Below are 7,307 nucleotides of genomic sequence, written 5' to 3'. Positions count from 1 at the left end.
TTCTTTTTAAATTTGTATTTTTGAAGTAGTTCAGTGGATCGAACAAATAGATTTATAACCTATTATATTTATGAAAAAGAAAATGTTTATATTGTATTTTATATTAAAAAAAAATAATAATTTCATATCAAATAATAAATAATACAGTATTATTAAATTCAATATTATTAGTCAATAATAAACTTTAAAAAAAAATTGTCCACATCAAAAATATATCAGGGGGGAAATATCATACTACACCGAAAACAATCAGGGGTAAAATGTCCATTTAACATACAGACTTTATACATATATTATAGTATTAACAATATTTTTATTATATTATTATATCTATTTTTTTGTTTTTTTTTTTGCTAATTCGTCCAGTACTTCGTTGGATGTTATATTTATAAATTATAACCCCACAATGAACAGCCATAAATATTATCGCTACGTCAACAACTTGATTTTCTGTAACGATATTAGTGATCTTACTTATTTTTTCATCCGCCGAGCGTTTAGAAGTAGAGCAACTTGCATCAAAATAGCTAGTAATTTTCCTTTTATAGACATAGTAATTGTGAAAATGTAAAATAGACAAAATAGGTAGTCAATATTACAAAAGACACCGACCGTATAATAGTAAGTACTAAGTATAATAGTACTACACGAACCTACAGTAGAAAACACGAGTACGAAAGAGTAAAGACGAATCACGGTGATAACTAAATATTATGAGTTATGACAAATAATAAGCAATCGATATTTCAAGTTTTCAACCAACTAATGACCTGGGGCTGTTGGTACGTAATATTGTAAAATATACCTACCGATCGCACTATCGCCCGTTTAGGCCAATGTTCTGGGAAAGTGTAGAGCTAGTTGTTATTGAGAATTCTCGATGATCGAGGGGGATAATTCCCATATTATATTTTGTGTAAGCAACTAAATATTAATAATGACAATAATATCCTGGTTCCTAGATATGAGTCTAGATAATAATTAATAATATAGTTGTGTCATATAAACACGTATAAACATATTCTGACATTCTGTCGAAATTTACAATATTTGATAATTTATTTTTAGAAAAAAAAATAGAACAAAATTTAATGCATTATAGAATATACTTAATTATAAATTGTTATACATTTTGAAAAAAATTCATGGGGGGGATCTATCCCCCTCATCCCCCCCCCGTTTGACCACCACTGCATAACATACCATTTTTTTGTTGTTTATTATTAGGTACTTTGTAAAATCTACGAATATTGAGTAACACACTCAAGATTTACAATAGAGGGAGTTAAAAAACAATAGATATATTATATTAAATACTAAATAGATCTCTTAGCCCCGACATTATGGTCAATGGTCATGCATATTGTATCGAATAACAGAGACGCATCTTTGTATAATATATGTTATTGTCTAATACAAATTATATAATATTATGTATTAATAATATATGTGATCTGTCGTATATATTAACATATATACTCCGAAGTCCGAGGTGACCGGGTCTCAAATATTTTACTCGATTTCATTTAATCTCAAACACAACATTTTAATTATACTACATATATATTATGTGCATTAATGATGCCCATGCACATTGTAATATAACATATTATTCTATTGTTCTGTACTATAATACAACCACTTTAGTAAATACCTACACACATGTGTATTTTAATAATTTCATTAATTCATTTAGCTATTTAGGTACCTACCTTTAATACTTTACATGAGAGCATCTACCCACATTTTCCGGGACCTTCCTATCTCGCGTGCAACAGTACACATTGTAACTGACTGGTAACACGAATTTTTACATATCATTTAATATTATTATAATAATCGTTTTCGTAAACGAAATCTCTCCAAAATCAAATTCCTTTGGCCTATGTGTTATTATAAAGTTAATATCTTTCAAAATAACATTTATTATATGTGTTGACCGTTGTCGTCACACCTTGTCTGTCGACTTGGGCGTAGATACCTCATACCTATAGTCTACACCACCCATGACCCATTCAAATCATTTCCTGTTTCTATCTTACTGTGGCACTTGTATAGGTGGCCATCGCGTTGCGACACTTCTACAGAACAGACAATATACCTACATTATACACGCAGGTACCTACTTACTTATATATTTATGTATTTAGATACTTATACAAAATAATTTATAAGTATTAGGTAGATTATATTATACTGTACAGGTGGCGCGCGGTGTAACGACAAAATCGGGTTCTTCGCAGATCTTTAAAGAACTTTCCCTTCGTATGAACATTTTTTTTTATTTCTATCGCAAGTTATACCTCCTAATTTATTCCATATTTCTATATAGCTATTTTAGAGCTGTACGGTGTCATATCGTCACGAAAGCGTTTCTTTTACTCTTTTCGTAAAAATCAGGACTATTCCGACTATTTTTTCCGTAGTCCGTATGTACCTAACCGTTCTAACCCATATTATATTTGTTTGCATATTATACGTATATAATATGGTATTTATACGAACATGATGTTATATTATAGTCAGCTGTCGGCGTGCGATTATATCGACACCGTCGTCTTCGCCGCCTCACACGAACGCCACCTCCGCACACGGTATTCAAATTATTGACTTGCGCGCGCGCACACCCACCCATCCACCCACCCACACACTCACACACACACAATATATATATATATAGGATCATTTTAGCGTCCGGTAAGGGTTATGCGCACCCATGCGACCATGAGCGGTACACGGTACACGAGCCGCGCAATTCCATTACGAGGCACACGTAGACGGTAGACCCCGTTTCTAACGACGACGACTTAAACGCATGCACACAATATCCGGAGAGAGGCTTTACACAATGACAATAACGTTAAATAAATAATAATAATTATTATTATTATTATTCTTGCCCCGTTCATCATCGCGTTTAAATTTCAAAACAGTCGACGATGGTTATTTAATAGCGTCATTTTTAAACCAACCGATAAGCCATCGACGAGTATCTGCAGCACGGAACAAAATTAAAAAAAACAAACACCCAAATGCAACACGGTGTTGTTCACCTACACACATACACACACACACGTAAAATATACGTACACTGCAGTTACACTATGTATTACGTGTGTGTATGCGCTATGCATGTTATAATATAATAATAGGTACCTACTATATATAAACACACACACACACACACAATACCATTACGAATTCATCATCGCGACTATTCAACTGTTCAGCGGTAAAGTATTTTATGTATATTATAATAGGTATACATATATAAGAAACACTCGTATTGTGCGTAGAGTGAAAAAAATTACAACGGCACAGCAATATTATATAGGTACCTATAAACGTATAGGTACGTTTAAACATTTTGTTGTATTTTTTCGCGGTGGGCGTATTGTGTGAGTGTATAATATAAAGTGCGTAATATTGGCCAACTCTCGCCGTTACATACTATAATACATATATAAATTATTATTATTATAAATATAGTAGGCATGAGTTGTATTATTATTCGTTTTAAATATGCGCGCGCGAGAGTTTCTCCCGTGGCCCTAACCTGTACGAAGTGCGTGGGCCGTATAACCTGAATGGCGAGCCCACTACACGTAGGTACAGTGTACACTGTACACAGTACACACACACACACACACACATCCTTGGTCCGTATAACACAAAAAACCTTCGTTCAAGTTTTTTTTCATCATCATCATCTCCAGCTCTGTCTCTTGTAGAGTTGTAGAGCGCCGCACAATCGCGCCTCCGCTTAACGGTATGTCGGTATACCTATGTATATACGTGCGCCGCGTCTGTCACTCATCCGATGGAGGCGCGTCGTGTTTTTCCATCGCTATGTATTCCTATACATAAAATATATTATATATATACAATACACACACACACACACACACTATCTTATATAAGTATAATTAATTGAGTCCGGCGGCTGCATCCCGCTACTGTGTGGTCGACCGATGCTGCAGTTTTTGCGATTGACGTACATGTCTTTATATATATTATGCATAGGTATTATTAAATTGTTATTAATGTCTATTATGTATTTATGTGTATGTATGTAATTATATATATATATTATATTATATTTATAGATAAGTAGATAGTAGTCCCAATACATATTAATATAATATTATACTAGTTTTTATACAAACATTAGTCGACACGATAACGGCGTGCGACGGAATTACTATATTATAATAAATTTCTTTAGTATTATATACTAGTATACTATATAATATATTATATTATTATTTATTATATTAAACTTCTATTCTACCTATAACACGATGACTTTTTGAAAAAGTGCCGCAAATTTAGGTGTAAATTTGTATTTTTTCGATATTTTGTGACTGAATTATAGGTATAGTTTATGAATGAGGTATCCATGGGTTGTACATAGGTACACTCGGTTTGAATTTAAAACTATTATATACCTAGCTGGTAAGTTTCAATACGCTCTCTTAATATATTTAATATAATCATTGATTATATATTACCTATATAAATTATAAATATATAAACGAAAATACAGCCTGGAAAATACCTTTTGGACACGACAATCAAATAATAGCCACCTATATGTGCACCTATGGAAATTTCTGCGTGTAACTATCTAAAGATTTATTATCTCTATCAGAATTAATAATGATAAAAAAAAGTTCCAATATATTATACTATAATCGCAACAGACTCTCGTCTAAATGTCGCATGGACCTGGTGGGTTGGAGGAGAAACTCGGAGATTCGTCCTACGGACTGTAAAGCGAAAACGTGAAGGCGTGTGATTTATTTGACATGCGTTCAGCAAACATTATAATATTACAGCCGCGTATAAATGCACGGGTATACGAGGTATTTAGTTATGTATGTACTATGTAGTACCTATTAAATTTAAATTGTAGATAGGTGTCTGGTGTATTATAAAAGTAAACCTACGTTAATGATAAAAAAAGTTATCTTATGTGGAAATCGAAATTGACCGATGCGCTACGTTATTTATTTAATCGTATTTGTCTAACTGTCTACGACAAATTTTTCTTTTTTTTTTTTTATTAATTAACCCGCGACAACTTAGGCCATTGGGGGGTGGTTGTTTAAACTGTGGGGAAGGGCACTGTAGGTTTCTGCCATAGCCGGGACAAATCTTTGTACCCCAATATATTTAATATATTATTGTGCCCAAATTTCAGTATAAATAATATATATTATATAAAAACTAAGCTGAAAATCATCATCATCTGTGATTATTAAAGCTAAAAAAGGTAAATTTAAAGTATAAAAAATAAATATAAAATACTTAATATTACCATAGATTATAAATACTATTTATAAATTATAATCAATGATATTAGATACATTATTTTATCGATTATTCCATAAGTGATTCCGTGCCGTGCGTGGCGTGTGCTCCCTAGTCTCTATAAAAATCGCCAACAATCACTCGGACTCGGTACCTAGGTATTGGCTATTACTGTCGAAACTATATTAAGTACTACCTAGCTGAATATGTGCACTTCGTTGCCCGTTAAATGTACCAACTATATATGACTCAAACTTTGTTCAATTTGCTATTTAATATTCGGTGTATGGTGTTTAAAATTAATCTTAACTTTTCTGTTGCCCGGAATAAAAATTCTGATTCCCAGCAGTTTATTATCAGGTAGGCAATCTACCTGCGGTAGATCGCGGACCCCTAGTTTGTACGTAAGTGTATGATTTAACTCTAAAATACCAAAGTTATATCATGTTTGTCGTATTCTACATTTCTACTTATGGTGGATTAATATAATCAATAGCTGATCCAGTGCACTTCGTTTCCCGGCAACCAATAATTATTATTATAATGGCTTCAAAACCCATGGCAACCATTTAAAAACAAAAATTTTCATCGAAAATCTCAAAATTCCTGTTTGAGCACCTCCCGGGGTTGGTTCTCTCCCTTTTTAAATTAGCCTATCTTCTGCTCAGAGGTATAATCTATCTATATATATATAAATATCTGATCCCGTTCACTTCGTTGCCCATTAAAATTGCCAACTCTATATGAATAATAATTCTACATATCACCATGGCAACCATTTATATACAAAACATTTTATCGGAAATTTCAAAATAATATATAATTGGTTGCCATGGTAATACGGAGACACACACCGACGAAAATCTCAAAATATTATATAAATGGTTGCCATGGTAACATGGACACACACACTAACACACATATATTCATTTTTATATATAAAGATACACATTACACGTTCCACATTTTCGTTAATTTCATGAGGTCTCGTTTAAATCTTTTTATTATGACCTATGAAAAGTATTCATTTTGGACGGCGACTACAATGCAGTGGTGTAACTAGGAAGAGCTAGGGGGGCTTAGCCTTCCTGACTACGACTTAGCCCCCCCCCCCAAAAAAAATATCCCTTATTGATTTAGATATAAGCCCACTATGAGTTACTCATAAATAATTTTGTTAGTTGAGCTCTAGCCCCCCCCCCCCTAGAATTTTAACCCTAGTTTCGTTTATGCTACTATGATATTTTAGTATTTTACTATAATAGGGATTATATTATTATATAAATTTGGTAAATACATATTTTGGTACTTACGTGATTATTGAAGATCACGTGAACCGTACAGGCAAATCGTAATAAACTTTCGGCATAACGGCCACAAGAATAGTAGAACCCATTTCACGTGATTGTACACAATCTTATCAATCGGTAGGTAGTAATTGTAATTTATAAAATGAATCACAGTGTGCGCGCGATGTTTTTTTTTTGTGAAGAAGAGATAATGTATCTACCGTGAGGGAAAGGTACCTCAATACCGCACGCGACCAACGACCGTACAGAACTGACTGCAGCCGCCGTTTTTTAGCACACACGCGGTGGCGGCGCGCAACGGATAAAAAAAAAAATATACAATATACATATAATATTATGTAGGTATATTATATACACACGCGTATACTGCACCGGGTGGGGCCTCTTCTCGCCGCCACCGCCGGCGGACCGGTCAACCTACGGGGACAAACGAGGCTATATCGAGCTACGCACATTGTATGGATAATGAACGAGATACACACACACACAATATATATAGCAAACTGTATTTTACGTTTGTATATATAATATGTGTAGGTACCTATTAGGTACTTGTATGTGGAATACTACGTTTACTCCTGCAGCAGCAGACATCGTATCCAATAAATAATTCATTTTTCGAATATTTTGCAGTCGTCGAAGGTATGATATTATTATAAGGTTTTTTATCACTGTCCAAGTGAT

The 7,307-nt window shown here is 33.4% G+C and overlaps 1 protein-coding gene across 1 annotated transcript in view; it reads right to left on the bottom strand.

The window, feature by feature from the left end:
• Nucleotides 1-6,896, bottom strand: part of LOC100162299 (leucine-rich repeat-containing protein 4C) — a 42,610-nt gene extending 35,714 nt beyond the window's left edge. The window contains exon 1 of the mRNA XM_029490789.1: nt 6,627-6,896. The gene's annotated coding sequence lies outside the window, so the exon portion shown is untranslated. The remainder of the gene's footprint in view (nt 1-6,626) is intronic.
• Nucleotides 6,897-7,307: the final 411 nt, after the last annotated feature.

The sequence above is a fragment of the Acyrthosiphon pisum genome, chromosome A2 (assembly GCF_005508785.2).
Source record: "Acyrthosiphon pisum isolate AL4f chromosome A2, pea_aphid_22Mar2018_4r6ur, whole genome shotgun sequence".
NCBI classification, from domain to species: Eukaryota; Metazoa; Arthropoda; class Insecta; order Hemiptera; family Aphididae; genus Acyrthosiphon; species Acyrthosiphon pisum.
The sequence above is the reverse complement of the archived record's forward strand: the minus strand, read 5'-3'. Positions and strand labels throughout refer to the sequence as shown.